Source organism: Macaca mulatta, chromosome 18 (genome assembly GCF_049350105.2).
Source record: "Macaca mulatta isolate MMU2019108-1 chromosome 18, T2T-MMU8v2.0, whole genome shotgun sequence".
Lineage (NCBI taxonomy): Eukaryota > Metazoa > Chordata > Mammalia > Primates > Cercopithecidae > Macaca > Macaca mulatta.
The window spans coordinates 81,078,972-81,096,764 of NC_133423.1; the positions used below are offsets into that span (position 1 = coordinate 81,078,972).

At 46.3% G+C, this 17,793-nt stretch overlaps 1 long non-coding RNA gene across 1 annotated transcript in view; it reads left to right on the forward strand.

Annotated features, from left to right (window-relative positions):
• Positions 1-17,793, forward strand: part of LOC114673700 (uncharacterized) — a 112,221-nt gene that overhangs the window by 67,772 nt on the left and 26,656 nt on the right. Inside the window, exon 4 of the long non-coding RNA XR_013408364.1 lies at positions 4,240-4,338. This is a non-coding gene — a long non-coding RNA (uncharacterized LOC114673700). The remainder of the gene's footprint in view (positions 1-4,239; positions 4,339-17,793) is intronic.

Genomic DNA, 17,793 nt, shown 5'->3' on the forward strand with positions numbered 1-17,793 from the left:
AGACTTGGAAGACAACAGGCTAAATAAATAAGTTAAGTCCAGACAGAAAAATACTGCATGACATCACTTATATGTGGAATCTAAAACAGTCAAACTCATAGAAGCAGAGAGCAGAAGGCCAAGTGGAAGGTGGACAGGGAAAGGGGAGATGTTGGTCAGAGACTACAAAGTTTTAGTTAGACAGGAGGAATATGTTCTAGTGATGTATTGCATAGCATGGGGACTGCAGTCAATAATAATGTATATTTCAAAATTGCTAACATGCTAGATTTTAAATAGTCTCACCATAAATAAATATGTGAGGCAATGGATACGTTAACTGGCCTGATTTAATCATTCTACAATATATACATATAACATCTCACTGCATCCCATAAATATATACAACTATTATGTCACTTAAAAATAAAATAAATAAAAACAAAAAAAACCCCGCAAGTTGATTAAACTCTTCAATAACTTCGTTTTGGACTTATGTATCATTTGAGAATATTTTAGTAGTATTTACATGTTGAAAACTTCCCCTAAACATTTTCAATCAAAAACTTGCACATGAAATTCCCCAGGTTCATGTGGAAACATGCACCATTGCTGTATGTGTGACACAGAAGGATCCGCCGATGGAAGGGTCTGTGTTAGTGTACTCTCGGAGAGTAGGCGTGTGTTTGGCGTGGGGTTTATTTTGTATCACCCCTTCACTCCACTCCAGAGCATATAAGAGGTCGCAGGATTAACTTCCGGGTGTGGACGGAGGCCCGTGTAAAGGCTCCTCTATATAAATCAGGGGACTGCAAGGCTTTGTTAGGTTTACCCAAACCTCTTGCAGAGAGGTGATGTGTTCACACATGTGGAGCAGACACTGAGTGCCAAAAATACTTCCAGAGTGCTTTGCAACTTTGCTGTCTCCTAAATAATTGTAGACATCTATGCATTCTTTAGTAAACTGTGTTTATGTACTGTTCCACGGCAGAGAAATATCTCGAGTAGCCTCAGCACCCTCTGTCCCATGTACTTCTTGTGTGACCCCGGATGTGGTCTGCAGAGCTGAGCCTGTGGTATTTGGGTCACATAACTGTTTCTGTGCCAACACATGTTTTCTTTCCCATTGCTATTAACTGTGCAGTAAAGAAGGGAGATTGGCTGGTGAAAGTGTCCTGGGTCCTTCAAGAATTTTTCAGATTTCACAGTGCCTGTAATCTGAGCTCCCTACACTGAGTGGTTTAGTGGTTGTGGTCAGATGACTGCTTTATCGTAACCTGTCAGCTGAACAATCATGTTTGGGTGTGTGTGTTTGAACAGTGCTGTAATTGGTACGAGGGGTTCAGAAATGCCCTGGGGGATGCCCCAACATCGGATGGGCACATGGAGCCGGTATCACAGCATGACATGCCATCAGCTCCGTACTTGACACTCAGGCCTGGTGATCACCCTTGATTCCCCAGCTTGAGTCCCCACCACTTAGTTTACCCACAGGAAGAAACTGAGAGCTACAGCTGCCACTTTCTTGTCTGACACAGCCAGAGCTATCATAGGATGGTGAAAAACTGGTGTTCACCTTAACAAGAGAGGCCTGACCGAAGAGGCAGGGTTGTTTGGAAGTTGGTGGTCACAGCTCTTTTACCCCTTAGGCTAGGGAGGGCCCAGAGAGTGGTACTTGTAAGGCCTCCAGTTCCTTTTATTTAAGAAGTGTGTGCACACACACTTCTGCCGTAGAGATTTATAAGCACACTGACGTCTCAGTCAGTCACCGTACTTATTAAAGACATAAATATTTTACCTCTTAGCAAAGATGAAAATAGTTTTCACAGATTTCCTGGCAGGCAACAACACAACCTGGCCAATGCTTTTCATCTGTGGATTTCGATCTAATAAAGTATTGATCTAGGGAACAGAACTGGTTTCTGAAAAGTACAAAACCAGATTGACCAGGGCTAGGGGGAGGGTTTGCCTCTACCTGAGGCTATGCTGAGTTTTATGGATGCTTTGTTGAGCAGTGTTGAAATAGAAAGTGGTGATGGAATAAAAGACGTCAAACTCTCTAAGGCTTGAGGATGCACTGCGGAAAGAAAACCGCCTTTCTCGCAGGTTTCCTGATTACTCATCTTAATTAGGCATTGCCCTGAATGACAGAACTTCCTCTGGCTCCGACGCCCCCCTTAACCCTTTTAATTCTATAACCAAACCTCACAATCACAGCTCTCCTTGCACGGCAGAGGCCTTAGGCTCGGGGGAGAATCTGGCCAGGTCTGAATGCAGACTGCAGAGGTACAAATAGGGCCCTACTGAAGGAGCAGGGCTGGCCACAGAGGGTAGGGGAGGCCAGCTTGTCCCTGGGCACATTAAGAAAGACAGCTCCTCAGTCATCTGGGACTTGGTAGAAAAGGGAAAGAAAGGAGACTTTTTCAAGGAACAAGATAATAATCACAGTCTGCCATTGTGTTAGCGCTTCTTGTATGTTTTCTCCTGAATTCCGGCCATGCCTGTGCAGTAGTCGCTTCTTTCTTTTGCTGTGTGACTGTGGCCTGGCAGGCTCACCGAGCCTTGGCCATCTGCTTGTCTATTGCCCCCGGCCCAGCTTGCCGGCCCGCGGCTCCTCTCCCTCCACAGCCACCATTGCTCCACCATCCCACATGGACAGGATTCTCTTTCTCCACCCTTCACTGGGAGGCCGTTGCTTCATCTCCTCTCTGGCTGCTCAACCCAAATCTGTATCTCCCTTCTCTTTCCAGGCATCAATGACACAGGGCCCAGTGAGCCAGAGCTTTTTTTTTTTTTTTTTTTTTTTTTTTTTTTTTTTTTTGAGACGGAGTCTCACTCTGTTGCCCAGACTGGAGTGCGGTGGCTCAATATCAGCTCACTGAAACTCAGGTTTCAAGCGACTCTCCTGCCTCAGTCTCCCAAGTAGCTGGGATTACAAGGGCCTGCCACAACACCCAGCTAAGTTTTGTAATTTTCAGTAGAGACAGGGTTTCACCATGTTGGCCAGGCTGGTCTCAAACTTCTGACCTCAAGTGATCTGCCTGCCTTGGCCTCCCAAAAGTGTTGGGATTACAGGCGTGAGCCCCCCTGCCCGGCTGAACCAGAGCTTTATTACTGATTTGCGGATCATGCGGAAGACAGAGAGGCTGCAGGCTCGCATAGCACATGGCTTATTAGCTGGTTGATTCGCAGCTCTGCAACCTCCCTTTGCTGCTTTTGCCAGCCCACATCTAGCCTCCCATGCCTGGCTCAGCTCTCTTCCATTCTGCCTTTTGCTGCTTCCTTGATCAACCCCCTGCTCCCTTCACAACTCTTCCCTCCTTGGTTGTAGAAAGTCCTCCTGCTCTAACTGCCCCCACCCCGAAAGCCAGGGCCTAGGTCCCCATAACTGAGGGGTCCTGCATTTCCTCTGCTCCCCCATGCGTCTTCAACTTGCTGGTCTCGGGCATCCTCAACAGGATAACTTCCTGGAGCAACACATTTCACTGAGTGTCAGAGACCAGGTTGCCCAGCGAGCCACTGGGGAGGAAGGCAGGACATGTGTGGCCCCAGAGCCTCACTCTGAGACCTGGAAAGCAGCCAATTTGGTTTTGGAGAATCAGGTTGTCCTGTTGTCTGGGCCACATCAGGCCTGGCCAGCCAGAGATTCAAAACAAACTTGATGCCGTCCACAGCTCAGTGGCGTGAGGTCATTCACTGGCTGTTCCTTTAGGAAACAAATGCCAGCAAGTGGTGTAAGAACACCAATGCCACTGCACACTCTGCCAACAGGTACAATCACTATTGTTATTTTCCTAATCCATGCCTGTTGCAACTCAATCAAATTAATGCTTCATTTATTAGAAAATGTGATTTTGGCAACACAAATAGGGTAGGGCTGGCCCCAAAGTCCCAGTCTTTGGCCACTGACCCCTTGTTCCTCAGCCTGGGACGGATCTGCTGCCCCAGGACCCTGCCTTGGCCTGGGCATTGGCAACACAGAAACTGGCTCCTCACAGACCAAACTGAAAAGAGGAGGCTGGGGGGTGGCTGGGAGGGTGGAATTCCTGAATGTCTGTTGCCTAGGAAAGAAAGTTCAATCCCAGTTAGCTTGTTGCTCACACAGATTCTGAGAAAGACTCAGAATTTCAGAGATTCTGCCTCTTGCGATATCATAATAGACTTACTAACTAAAAACAAACATTGTGTTTAAGTGGAAGAGTAACATCCAGACAGAAAAGTGCACAGATAATATGTGTACTGCCTGATGATTTCTTACAGACTCATCCATGTAACCAGCTCCCAGATCAAGAAACGGAACCTTCCAGGCCTCCTGGTGTCCCCTGAACCACTACCCCTTCTCCCAAGGCAACCACAAGCGTGAGTTCTACTTCCATAAATCCATTTGTTCTGTTTTTAAACGTTATATAAATGGGGCCATACAGTGGGTGTTGTTTTGTGTTTGGTGTCCTTTGCTCAGCATCCTGTTTGTGTGATTCCTGTGTGGTGTTGGGGTTTAGCAAGGTTGCTGCCGATTGCGGAAGTTCTTTCATTTTCATGTCATTTCATTATTTATTTATAAAGAATTCCATCATGCGACATACTGTAGACACCATTTTATCCATTCTAAAATTAATGGGCATTTTGATTGCTCTCTCTTTTGGAATATTATGAGTAAAGTTGCTGTGAGCATGTCTATGGTGCACATGTGTCCATATTTCTGTTGGCTGTATACCTAGGAGGGCAATTGCTTGGTCGTGAGGTAGGTGTATGGCCACCTTTGGTATATACTGTTGAATAGCTCTTAGAGAGTTTATACCAATATATATATTCACCACGGTTATGAGAACTCCATTTGTGCCACATCCTTGCCAACACTTGGTGCTGTCTTTTAAATTTTAGCTATTATGTGGGGTGTGAACCCTCATTCCATTGTGCTTTAATTTGAGATTTCCTTGATGACTAATATAATTGAGCACTTTTTGTAGGTCTGTTGACCATTTGGATATCCTTTTTTATAAAGTGCCTGTTTAAATTTTGCCCATTAAGAAATTGTACTATCTTATTTTTTCTTATAAGAATTCTCTCTTTACTCTGATTTTGAGAGTCCTTTGTCAGATAGATGTACGACGAAAAGCTTCTCCCATTCTATGGCTTGGCTCATTCCTTACTGAAACATTGTCAAGGAAGTGGTAAAATTATTATTTTCTATTAGATAAATAATAATGAGGTGTTATTCTTTGTCTCTAGGAATGTTTTCTGCCTTAAAGTATCTGATAGTAGTATATAGCTAGACCATCTTTTCTTTGGTTATTTTGCGTGCTATATTTTTTCCCATCCTTTCAAACTTCCTTTACTCTTATATTTGAGGTATGACTCTAGTAAGCCTCAGTTAGTTTTTTCCACTACAGTCTGATAACCTTTGTCTTTTAATTGCAATATTCATTTACATTTATTGTAAATACTAAAGTTTATTATTTTATTGTTTTCTCATTGCATCCCTCCACCCTGTCTATATTCCTTTTCCCTTCTTTTTGTGCTTTTTAGGTTAGTTATTTAAAAAATTCATTCCTCTCTCATATTAGTTTGTTAGTTATACCCTCTTTTTACAGTTCTTTTAGTGATTATCATAGAAATTATAGTATCTTTCCTTGACTCTCTTAAGTCTGATAAAATTAGTTCTTTCACCGCTTTCTGAATGAAGAGACCTTAGAACAGTTTAACTCCATTTCCCTCCCTTCCTCCTTTTGTGCTATTGCTACATGTGCTTTAATTTTACATATATTTAGAACCCTCCAGGACATGGTAACTATATGGGATAGTTAGCATTCAGTTCTATTCACCCACATACTCACTGCTCTTTGTTTACTCCAACACCTCATGTTACTGACTGGTGTTCGTTCTTTGTCCCTGAAGGATGCACTTGTGCTTCTGGAAGGCTCTGGTCATCTGAACCCAACCAGGGGTTGGGACTATTCAAGGGCGAGGCTAGACTTCTGTCCTGTGAGGGCTGGTCCATCTCTGGTTCACTCATTCCTAGGGGAGCCTTCAGGATTCTCACGAGAACCCGAACTCTTTCGACTATTTGTCAGGGACTCTTCTTTTTGCTGAGCCCCAAACTCCAAATCTTGCCCCTCTAGCGTGGTGAGTCTGCAGAAAGCTCCACTCTGCTCCTCCTCAGCCGCTACCCTAGGTTTTGGGATTCTGTCCCATGGGGAACAATGGCCGCCACGCCCAGGGTTCCTCGTTGTTGGCTTCCCTCTTCTTCTGGACAGGCAAATCCTCCTTGTTCTGGGGGCTCATAGTGTCCTTCAAGCAGGGTTTATATATATATGTGATTTGCCCAAGATCACACAGTAGGTTTTGGGCAAAGCCAAGGCTTGAACCTGGGACCCTGCCGCCTGGTCCAGGCTCTTCCTTGAGGCCATGTTTTCTGCATCACCTCTGAGGCTGGCTTTGCAGGACTGAGGAAGGGGAGGGCAGATCCTCGACAGGGATGAAAAGTAGATGTGGAGGCAGCAGGAAGAGGAGCTGGAGTGCAGCAGGACTCCTGGTAGCTCCAGGCCTCAGGGCATGGTCCTGTCCTGAAGCCCTGATCTCAGCCTGAGAGACCCTGCTCTGCCGAGTGACTGCCTGGCCAGCAGCTGATGACCCCTCACAGCTGGCTGAGCCTTTGCAATGTTGGCCAAACTAAAAGTCAATTGTAGAGCGAGTGACCTTCTCTTAGGGCATTCTCACATCCACTTTCTACTAAGGGTACCAGACCATGGCAATATGACCATGCACAGCCTCTTATTATATACGGGCCTCCCAGGGAGGAAATGACATGCTGTCAATATCAAGTGAGTGTTTGCACCTGCAATCCCAAATTCCAGAGGCCAGCCAGATCCCACTCTGTGGCTGCTCATGTTACTCAGGGTGAGGGTCTGGGCCTTGTCCTGGGCCACATGCACACACTCTTAGCTGTGTCCTTGGCATGGAGATTATTTGCCAGATGAGCTTCTTTTGGAGAAAGGGAAATGACAGCTCTTAACCTCTGGGGGATGCCATCTCTCACTTCATTCCCTCTCCACCCTTATGGGTTTCCTTGACTCCCAGTACAAGCTGCTTCTTTGCTTCCACAGTGCAACTTCCAAGAATCTCTTTTTGGAGTCAGTTCGGATCATTATCCACGTCTTCCTATGTTACTACCTGGAGAGCCAGGTGCTGAAGTGACATGCTGGCATCAGAGAGAGCGGGTTTTACTCTAGCTCTGCCGTTGAGTGGCTGTGTGAACATGAGCCACTGGCCTACCTCTTCTGGCCTCAGTTTTCTCATCTGTTAAATGAGGATGTGACAGGAATTTAGGCTTGTTTGAATATAGAATGAGATAATTGCAAAAGACTTATCACAGTGTGGTTGGTGGTAGTATTATTAGCTTTATTATAGGCTTGTCACCATAGATATAAACTGTGTTAAATACTATGTTATCTAACTATGTGAAAAATCTGTGTTATCATACATTTAAATCATGTTAGCTACTACAGTGCCCATGGAAATGAATCTCTTCTCCTTTGATTTTGCAAACACATGCAAAGGTGCTTTTAGACTGACTGCTCTCACCTTCTAGCCTACTCAGAATTTGTGAAAAAACATTAGCCTGGGCTGCCTGCAAGTCTCCCTCTCCCAAAACCACTACCAGAAAGCCTGTTCATGATCTTCCCCTTTGGAAACATTCTTGGTAACTCCAGGACAGGATCACACGCACCCTTGAATGCTACAGCACTTACTTTCCTTGCCATCACTGGGAGCTGACAGGCTGTCCCGAGTCACTGGTTAACAGTTTATGTGTATGCCCTAGTACATGAAGATACCATAAACTTATAGCAAGCAGGTAGGGGCCATGGATATATGGTTTTATATTCTCCAACAGGGAATTTCCCTGTAATTTCGTGGCTCTAAATCAGTATGAGACTGATTTAGAGCAGAGGCTTTGTGGTAAAACAGGTCTGGAGTCAAATCTTGTCTCTGATTGTTATCGTGCCTTGGGAAAGTAGAGATAATGGTTCCTGCTTCTCAGGAATTCGGTGATGATTAAACAATGTTTTAGCAAGGCTTGGCCCATAACAAGTTCCCAATAAATAGTAACTATAGTTAATAACTATTTGTTGACTAATTAATTGCATTAATAAATTAATAGGAACATCTGTAATTTTGGACATCTCCCTTCAGGGTGTACCCTAAATGTCAGCTTTGCATTCATCAGACACCTAAGTGAGCATGTGTTTAGCTGCATGTGGTTCAAGAACATCCTAGATCTGATTCTGCTCTGCAGCTCTCATGTTCATTAAGCAAATGCAGGGGAATTAGCAAGCCACACTTATTAAAAACAGGCCGGCCTAGAGGAGCCTCTCATGTTTAATACATTACAGACCCAGTGAATTGTAAAAATAAATGAAGGCCTGCAATTCTGTTGTTTTCAAAGCTCTTAAAATTTTTTTTCTCTTTGAACCTCAGGGAGGAAATATGTTTTGAAACCGAGGGATGTAATAAACGTGACAGCATCTTCTTAAAGATTCACTGATGACCTGCACTCATCCTGACAGTGTCACAGGGGTTTTATCTTGCTTTTCCAGTAAGATGATCACCTGAACGAGTGACAGCAATCAATGGCTTTAAATAGCTTTAATTGTCAAATGCATCTTAGATGATATTCATGCTTAGAAATGGAACATTCAAGCAGCTAGAATGGAAACCGCCCAGGGGTTTGATGGTAAATGTGGGGTTTATAGTTACAGAATGCAGTTGGGTGGGAACTCTTGGTCAGCTGCTCCCAACCGTTTCGAAGTAAGGTCCCTCCACTGGCCTCTGGTACAGTGGTCGCAAGTAGTCAGGCACCTCACTTCCGGGGACAAGCTGCACAAGAGGGCTTTGCAACGCTGAAACGTTCCCAGACAGGGGTCACGTTTCCAAGACTTGGTAAGGATGAAACGTATTTGGTGATGCTTCCCTTTCTCCATCTGTCTCCCTGGTTCCCATATTTCTTTGCCTTTCTGAAGTGACAGGTTAGGATGCAGGAATATCCCAGAGACCACCGAGCGGGGGCAGCACCTGCTCTTCTTCCCTCTTAGTGGATGTTCTGGCTTCCACTCAGCACCCTGGGCCCTGCGCTCTGAGTGTCACATTCTTGGCCCCACGGTGCCAAGGTACCTCTGGATTGGCCATTTTAACTTTGATTAGTCCTCAGCCTGCCTGTGTCTCCCCATCACCACCCCCCAAAAAGCCTCATGTTGAAATTATAGCCTGTGAGATAGGCTTCCTATCAAATTTGATGAATAGATTTGCTGCTCTCATGCCTCAGGTTTTAGGGGCCTCCTCTCTTCCCTTTGGGCTTCCTTATCTCTTCCACTTTTGCCCAGTTCATGGGGTCCACTTGACACACAGCAGTTGACTACGGGACAATGTTAGAATCCTCCAGCGTATGCACATTCCCCTGGAAATAGGGAAATGGGGTGATATGAAGGGGAGATTCCTCATTTCCTCTGGCCAAGCGTCATTCCTGCCTTGGTGACGTTGCAGACACTTCCTCCAGTTGGCTTCCTGATCTTTGCATTCTCCTTTTGGGCGGCTCCCTTCCTACCCTAGGCCTACAGCCTTGAGAGAACTTTATCCCTTCTTGGTCCATCCCATTCAACCTAGTCTAGTCCAGCCAATCCAAACCACATGCTGGCCAGCACTGGGAGCTGCCCCTGCGCTTGTTCTCTGTCCTCAGGAGCGCCATTAACTGATGTAGTAATTTGTTATTATACATTTCACACATGTTAATTTCAGGAACCCTGAAAACTAGAGCTAAGCACAAAAAATGAAAATAAAACCACCTTTAATCATAGTCAGATGGCATCTTGATAGTTTTAAACAAGGGTAGGTACGTATGTAGTACAGATGCCCACACATTTGGATTCTGGTGATCTGATTGGATGTTAATTACATGTTGCCTGCATAATTTCCTCTTGCTTTGTTCATGAGAGTTTTGTCTGCATTAGGAGTCTGGACACATTCTTAACCCTTTTGAGTCTGCAATTAAGTGGATGGCAGCTGTAATATTAGCCACTACTTTTAATGGAAAAAAACCGCAGTCACTTTTGCACCAACCTAGTATGACTTGATCTCTGTGTCTCTCATGAAACTGAGTCCACATTAGGTACCTAAAAAGAAGATCTGGGTTGTTTACTTTTGTTTGGTCCCGGGGATGTAACCCACACAAGGGGCTCCTCTTCTCTCCCAGCCTGGCTTGTGAGAGTCATCCTGAGTTCTGAAGATAAAGGGTTAACCAGGGCCCCCGCGTCAAAGGGCTTTCAAACACGCAGCCATGGCAGGGGCCTCCAAGCCTCTTGCAGTCACTGGAAGCCTTATCTGTGAGAGCAATCATCAGGGAGAGTCCGTTTTATGTGCTACAAAGGCGCTGTTTTCTTCTCTTCGTCTGACTGGAGCTCTTGAGATGGAAGAAAACTGTTGGCCACAGTTCTGAAAACTGCAGATAAAGGCTTTGATTTGTTAATTAAATTTTTACTATCTGCATTTGATATCTCAGCCAAATTGTATCCGCTGCAGGAACAACAAGAAAGTCTCTCACTTCAAAGGGGCGCCCACTCGGTGACCTGTAATTATGGAATTTACTGCGGGGTGAAGCGCTGTCTGGGGCGCACCTGCCGCCCTAGCGCCCCCACGCTGCCCCTCAATAGCAGCCCCTTGTCCGGGCAGGTTTCGAGCAAGCCCCGGCTCCCCGGCTCCCCGGCTCCCCTGCTCCCCGCATGCGCAAGGGCGGGGTCTGGAGGAGCCGCGCAGGGCAGTCCCTCGGGCCGGCCGGGCCGCCCACACCTGTCCCTGGGGCGCGCTGGCCTCTCCCCGGCAGCTGCTGCCGCCCCGCCCGCTCCGCCGCGGCCCCCACGCGCTCTGCAGAGCGTCCTTGGCAACCTGAAAGAATGGGCCTTCTTGTCCTCTCTCCTCATAGATGTCCCGGTGAAAAATGGCCTCTTTAATGAAAACGTTAAAAGGCCGGAGCCACGCTGGGTGAGGTCACCTGCTGGCTCCAGGCGGCGTGAGCTGGGCCAGACTCTCCCGCTGCGGCCCAGGGGCCACCCCACCCTCTGCCCTTTCACTCCCCCTGGGGCAGGGCCTTATTAAAGGATGTTTAGAGGCCCCCTACGTAGGGCTGCTGCCCTGGGAGGGACGCATTCCGGAGTCAGTGCTGGCCATTTTTTTTTTGCGTGAATGGAATCAAAATCTGCTAGTTGTCTAAAGGATTCCATTCCTCTGGTTTGACATAAGCAGAGTGGGGTTTGAGACGCCTGAACAATGCTGCAGGACTTTCTGGTAGACTGGTTCCAACGCAGGCTTTGCTTTGACCAGTTTTTCTTATTTTCTTTCATCTTTAATTTTAAAATTCAATTTTAGTACTATTGTTTTAAATTTTAAAAAAATCAACTGTTCAAGCCATTTAGGAAAGGTGTAAAATATATTCCAACTGGTGAAAAAGTACAAAATGTAATTAAAAAAAAAAAGCATTTGGATCTATATAATTTTCATAGAAGAGATTGGGATGTATTTTCTCAGATGAAAGGTCTGGTTGTTTCAGCTCTGGGGGTCCCCCGATGACTCTTGAGTTGGTCTACATAAAGTAGGAATTCATCCCCGAAAGAGGAAGTGGGGGGAAGATAAACTTGCTAGTGAGCTTATGCCACATCCAGGATACAGTCTCACATGAGACGTGGAATGTTGAGCGATTGATCTGGTTTTGAAAATACAGGCTTGCTGATTATCAGACAAAATCCACCCTCTTGTATCTGTTGCAAAGTTGACCATTTACCATCAATCCACCTGCCTCCCAGGGCTCTCCTCAAAGAAGACATCTGATTTCATTTGCTGTTGGTTGGTTTCTTCGGAAAGGTGACTTCTGAATATCACTGTAAGGCTTTTAACCAGTAAGGATCCTAATGGTGTGAGAATGTTCTATTGCTGACCTTGTCACTTGAAGTCAAAACCTTTTTAAAAACACACAAACTCTTTGGTAGGCTCTTGCCTGATGCCTGAAATAGAAGACACAGCAATAGGTCAGGGAGCCATACAATTCACCGTGAGCAGGACAGATGGCAGCAGTGATTTCTGGGATGTGTGTGTGTGTGTGTGTGTGTGTGTGTATTGCAAAGGGTACGGATGAACAGCCAAAGAGATGCAGTGGGCAAGGATTGGGGAACGGTCTCAGAGCCTCCATGTCCTGTGGGTGTGCCACCCCCACAGTGCCTGAAGACATTCATCAACCTAAACGCTCATCAAACCTCCGTTGCTCAAGAGCTTGACAGAGGTTAATCTTCAGCCCCACTCCTCTTGTGGGAGGTTGGTGGATGGGGCTGAAAGTCCCATCCCTCTGATCACATGGTCTTTCTGGCCACCAGCTTTATCCTGAAGCTATCTAGGGTCCCCACCCTAAGTCACCTCCTCAGCATAAACACCCGTGTGAGGGAAAGGGGTTCTTGAATAACAGAAGACACTCCTACCACACAGGAAACTCCAAGGGGCTTAGAGCTCTGTGCCAGCAACTGGAGACAAAGACCAAATATCTTTCTTCTACCATATGATGGCACTTAAAACTACTGGTTCTTCCAAAACACCTTCCTATAATTATTAGAGTGAAATCAAGATTGCTTGCAAAACAAAATATGGTAAAAGATGTATCTTTTATTGAAACGGGGCCGGTTCCCTTGTCCCCCTCACAGGGCATGCGGTGGTGATGTGGCTCGCTTCTGCAGTGCCTGGCTGCTCAGACCTCTAGGGGAGCATACAGACAGGCAGACTGTGGGACTCTGACCCCACCCCAGTGTCTAGGGGTGAATGTTTACAGCTGAAGCCCCAGTGGGCGTGTGTTACAGGTGCTATTTTAGGTTGCCCTCTGTAGTTGGCTTGGGGTAATCAGCTCAATTAGACTTCCTTATAACAAGGACAGAGGGATTTCTGTATCTCATGGTTTCTTGCCTTGGTGTACTGGAAGAATGCGATCATATGTGACTTTAGAGAATAAGTGCAAGGTTTTATTGAGTAGAAGTGGCTCTCAGCAGATGGGAGAGGCAGAAGGTAGATGGTTTTCCCCTGGAGTCGGGCTGCTCAGCGGCCCAGCTCTTCTAGCTCTTCTCTGACTGCTCCGTCCAAACTACACGTCCTTCCACCAGTCAGTGGCCTGCCAGCCCGCCAGTGGCTCTTCTGCTGGTGGGCTCTCCACAACCAGGCAACGATCAGCCGCTTGTGTCTCTTTCCGCCGATGCGCTTCTCACGATGTCCAGTCGTTTCTGTGTCTGCCAGCTAGGGTCTCAGGTTTTTATGGGCCCAGGATGGGGGCGTGACAGGCCGGGGTGGTCTTGGGAAATGAAACATTTGGGCAGGAAATGCCTGTCATCACGTAGGTCGGGGGGGCGGAGCCCTAGCCAGGGACAGCCTTTCTCTACCCAGCACTTCCCTTCCCCCACTTCCGTATCAATATGTTTTGCATAATGAACTTTTTGTGTGCCTCTGAATCTAGAGGTGAGTTAACTAACCACACCTATTGGTGAGCTTTAACAAAAAAATATTACAATGATGTTTGTCCAAGTCCTGCCAATATCCTCTTTTACCATTCTCCATATCCAGCGGGAAGGCTTGGCAGACAGGCTCGCTTTGTGTATGAAGATGCGGGCTGGCAAGATAAAGAATGTGGGGACTCCCAAGGAGAGGCTCTTGCCTCTAAATACCTGAGAAGAGACACTTCCTCTAGAGGATTTTTATAGTAACTCCACTTATTGAAGGGATAGCTCTCTTTTCGGAAGCTTCTTTCTCTTCTACCTGTTCCCAAAACAAATGTGAACAAAGTAGTCCTAAAACAGAAATTGTCATGTCTCGAGGCAGGGGTGGTACTTTATGGAAAACGATCCAGTCTCCTATATTCTTTTGTGACCGTGAGAGGTAGTAGCCCACGTTCATATTATTTCTAACTTATGATTTGATGTGACATTATGGGTTAAGAGGAATAAGAAATTAGACTTGCTTCTGTGTTAAAGTATAACTGAGGTGCTGTGATTCCCATTTTCTGTTTCCCATTTTACCTTGGGTGCTCAAGGGCATCCCAGCATCACCTGATCATCTCTTGTTAGAGAAAAAGCACATGGTTCTAACTACTGTTAGTCATGTTTCCCAAAAGATCATGAAAACTTGGGGGTTATTTGACATAACTGGTTTCTTCTATATCTACTTGGCCAGAGATAACAACAAGAAAATAGGATTATGATTCATATCTTCCATAAGTGCTGGAAAACAGTGTTAAAATTCATTTCAAGTCTGTTTAGTCATCAGCTATATTAAGGGCCAGGATGGCATATTAAGATGGATACAGATGGCCCGGGATCAATGTGGATGGGCCCGATAACTACCATCCACTCTCCCTGTCTTTCTGGGGCCTTTAACAAGGTGACTGAGTGTTCTAATAAAATGCAGAGTGGACTATTTCCAGATGCCACCCTTCCCAGTTAAAGGAAAGCTGGGGAGTTCTAACCCATGGGGTAAGTACCCAGTGAAGGACTTGTCCCTGACTCACTCCTCCATTCTAGGGAGCCAGTTAATGAAAACCAAATGTGTGCTTTGACAGATCCTTTCAAATCATATCAGTTTGGCATAAATGGACTAGAGGTGGTTCCTTGGATACAGGCTGGGGTAACTCTCGATCTCCAGCCTTATTTCTGATGACCTTAGGAAGACAGCTAGCCTCTTCGACCAGTAATCCCTGGAAAGGCCATCTGAATGGGCCCAATGTAAGTAATCAGATAATGCAGACTTGGTTTGCTTTATAACAAGGGGGACTGATTGCCTACAGAGTGTATGCACAGAGAAGCTGGGACATGACTGACTGGAGGAGGTGTAAGGCCCACAAATCTCTGAGCTTCAAATGGAAAGGAGAATGGATGCTCTAAGGCCCAGATGGTGAGCCAGAAAGTGTGGCCTCACTGGATCTGAAAAGTGGCCCACAGGCAGCCACCAGTGATCCAGCCCAATGTCCTGGAGAGGCCAGATTCCACCTGCACCCTCTGCAGCCTAATGTCTGGGTTGGAATCCCTGGCTTCCTAGTAAGGTGTCAAGCTGAGGCGGGAAAATAGAGTCTGGAGGCAGGGAACCTAAGGCTGATTCACGCTGACTTCCTAGAACTGAATCAAAAGGTAAAACCTCACCCCTCCACACCCAGGTAACAAAAGGATCAGAGGTACTCCCTTTGCAACCACCCCCATTTCCACTGCAAGTCAGATGAAAACTGGAAGGTACCTTTGATTGATTCTCTCCTGCAACCAATCAGACTGATCGTGGGCCTAAGTCTTCGTTTGCATAGAGTGTAACCAAGTAACCAATGGGAAACCTCTGGAGGTTTCCCAGAAAATTCTGTAACCAGCACTCTTGAGGGGCTCACTTGCACCTGCACCCACTCTGTAGAGTGTACTTTTGTTTCAATAAATCTGCTTTCATTGCTTCATTTTTACATTGCTTTGTGTGTTTTGTCCAATTCTCTGTTCAAAATGCCAAGAATCTGTACGACTTGTAGTCAAGGCCCTCCACTAGTAACAAGGTGACCTTGGGTAAGGTCATGTGTTATCTGAATTATCTCCTTTACCACTGAAATGGGGCGAGCAGTAGCAACTACTCCTGAGCAGTTTTTGTAAAGATTATGTGAATTAATGCATGTACGTCCTCAGAGGACTCTCTGCTGCATAGTTATTACTCCAGTGTTAGTTATTATTACTAGATGGAGGCTGAATCCTTTTCTTGTGAACTTTATTTTTATTTATTTATTTATTGAGACAGAGTCTTGCTCTGTTGCCCAGGCTGGAGTGCAGTGGCGCTATCTTGGCTCACTGCAATCTCTGCCTCCCTGGTTCAAGCGATTCTCCTGCCTCAGCCTCCCTAGTAGCTGAGACTACAGATGCGTGCCACCACGCCTAGCTAATTTTTGTATTTTTAGTAGAGACGGGTTTTCACCATGTTGGCCAGGCTGGTCTCGAACTCCTGACCTCAAGTGATCCACCCACCTCAGCCTCCCAAAGTGCTGGGATTATAGGCATGAGCCACGGCGCCCAGCCTTCTCGGGAACTTTAAATATCTCCTTGGCATGCCCTATGGTTAACCTAAGAGTTGATAGGGTAAGACAGTCTTCTATAGCCAAATACACCACCATTGTCCCTTCTGGGTTTAGAGGGAATAGCACATGACTTGGAGGGCACTCACCAGCCCCTGTTTCCAGGAGACAAGTACAGGCTAAGGTGCAGTGTGGAACATGGAGTGCCTCCAGCAGAGGTTCTTCTCTGTGGACCCTGAGAGGCCATCAGAGCACAGACCCTGACTCTTCCTAGAGCCAGGAAGGTGAAATGCATGAGGTAATATCTCAGCTTGGCCACTTACTAGCAGTGTAACCTGGAGCAAGTCACTTTTGCCAATCAGTGCTTAGTTTCCTCATTCAGAACAGAGGGAGAATGACCAGTGCTTCCCTTCGGGGCTGTTAGGAGAATTAAATGAGTTAGTACATGCCAGTGCGCTTAGACTAGTACCTGGCAAAAGATAAGCACCATATGCATGGTGCTATTTTTATTAACACCTATTTTTATTAGGTGTTATGACTAATATTTATTAACTATTTTTGACTATTTTTATGACTATTTTATTAACACCTGTTAAAGACCCATATTCTTGGGGACACAGCCTCTGATTGCCAAGCAGAAGAGTTAGTATTCATTTGTTATTCTGCCAATAAGCATTGTAAAATACTCAGCTAGACCCCAAGGATGCTTTATTGAATAGGACTCAGGTCTTCAGATAAAGCAGGAGATGGGGAGAGGGTGGCGCTGGCTCCACGGAGGGAACTTTGAGCTGCCGCTTACTTAATGAGCAGGAGCTCACCAGGCAGGTGGGACCCGGGGCAGGCGTGTGAATGTGAGGGAATGTGTTTCTCCGAGCACTGGGGTTTGGGTAACAAGTGTCTGGGATGCCGAGGCATGGCGAGGGCGGGGATGGGAAGGTGATGATGAGGGTAGAGGAAGAAAAGAGCCAGCTCATGGGGCACCTTTGTGCTGTGTGGGGTTTCATCTCGGAGGCTGTGGGAAGTCAGGGAGGGCATAAGAGGGGATGTAACCAACTCAGGTATTCAGAAAGACCAATCTGGAGTCAGTGTAGAGAATGGACCTAGACCTGCAGCCGGGATCGGGGCAGGTGATGAGTCCAGGAGAGAGGGCCTGGCCAGGGCGGCTACAGCAGGGGAAGGGGACACACTCCAGAGGACTGAGGAGATGGGGTGGTGTTTTCATGAATCAGATGTGTGTAGTGAAGGGGAGAGAGAGAGAGGAGTCATGGATAGATTTCAGGTTTATAAACTTGTAGGTATTAGTGAGTGTTTTCATAAAAATGTATTTTATTTTTTAGTGGTGTTGGCAATAATTTAGGGACAATACCTTCAGAATGCTGAATGTCAAGATGATTAAAGTCAGCATCAACACTGGGTCATCCTGGACTGGAGAACTGCCTTGCAGCCCCTTAGCTCCTAGACTTTAAGGAAGCCATTTTCCCACCGCTCTGAAGTATGCATGACCACGTGACTCCTTCAGGCTAACCAAAAAGTGTTTTATTGCTGGTGCCGTGTCTACACCTTTCTCTTCTCTTGCCATGGGAATGATGGGAGCTCAGGAGACGTGGAGGTGCCCTAAGCCTGGATCCCTGAGCCATCCCATGAAGGATAGCAGCTGTGGAGAGTCACCCAGACCTCTAGGGTACTTTGCATGGGTGGGCAATAAACTTTTGTGG